This window comes from Cavia porcellus, unplaced genomic scaffold (assembly GCF_034190915.1).
Source record: "Cavia porcellus strain 051 isolate PalLab524CR breed Dunkin Hartley unplaced genomic scaffold, mCavPor4.1 scaffold_5, whole genome shotgun sequence".
NCBI classification, from domain to species: Eukaryota; Metazoa; Chordata; class Mammalia; order Rodentia; family Caviidae; genus Cavia; species Cavia porcellus.
Genome location: NW_026947488.1, coordinates 97,200,747 through 97,201,325, shown reverse-complemented (window position 1 = coordinate 97,201,325; position 579 = coordinate 97,200,747). Strand labels below are relative to the sequence as shown.

Below are 579 nucleotides of genomic sequence, written 5' to 3'. Positions count from 1 at the left end.
ATCACTGGCTCCCACTAGCTAATGGGGGTGGTGGGGAGAGAAGATGTGATGTTTGATTCTCAGCCTGTGTGCCAGCAGGTCACAGCCCTTCACCAGGGCGAGGAGGGGTTGCTTGGTTTCCCAGCTCTCCAGGTCCCAGCATGGCATACATCCCAGTAAACACCGGTGGCTCCCGTCCTGTGCTGAAACAGCCTGTCATGCTCACAGCCACTTAGCAAGGGGGGAGAGGTTGCTTCAAGCTGTTTCTTTCTAATGAATTAACCATTTCACTGCCCAAGTTCTGAAATGGCCAACAGACCATAGAAAACATATCTCTTTAGGCTCCTGCTGGAAACCAACAGCATCAGGAAGCTGTTGGCCTTAATTCAGGGCCAGTTATGTGAAATTTGTAGTGAGAACTGGGGACAAAAAGGAAAGCAGAAAGATTTGAAAAACAAGTTTTGACCTGAAAATAACTATATGTCAGTTGGAGACAATGGAGGTATGGTTGCTGAAAAGATTAGTGACATTAAAAGACACCAAGTACATTGAAATGGGACAAGAAAAAAGATGGTTGAGAACATCTCAGGTATCAGTAAG

At 46.1% G+C, this 579-nt stretch overlaps 1 non-coding gene across 1 annotated transcript; it reads right to left on the bottom strand.

The window, feature by feature from the left end:
• Nucleotides 1–237: 237 nt before the first annotated feature.
• On the bottom strand, nucleotides 238–375 carry LOC111756734 (small nucleolar RNA SNORA2/SNORA34 family). The gene has a single exon (XR_002791145.1). It is a non-coding gene; the product is annotated as a small nucleolar RNA SNORA2/SNORA34 family (small nucleolar RNA).
• Nucleotides 376–579: the final 204 nt, after the last annotated feature.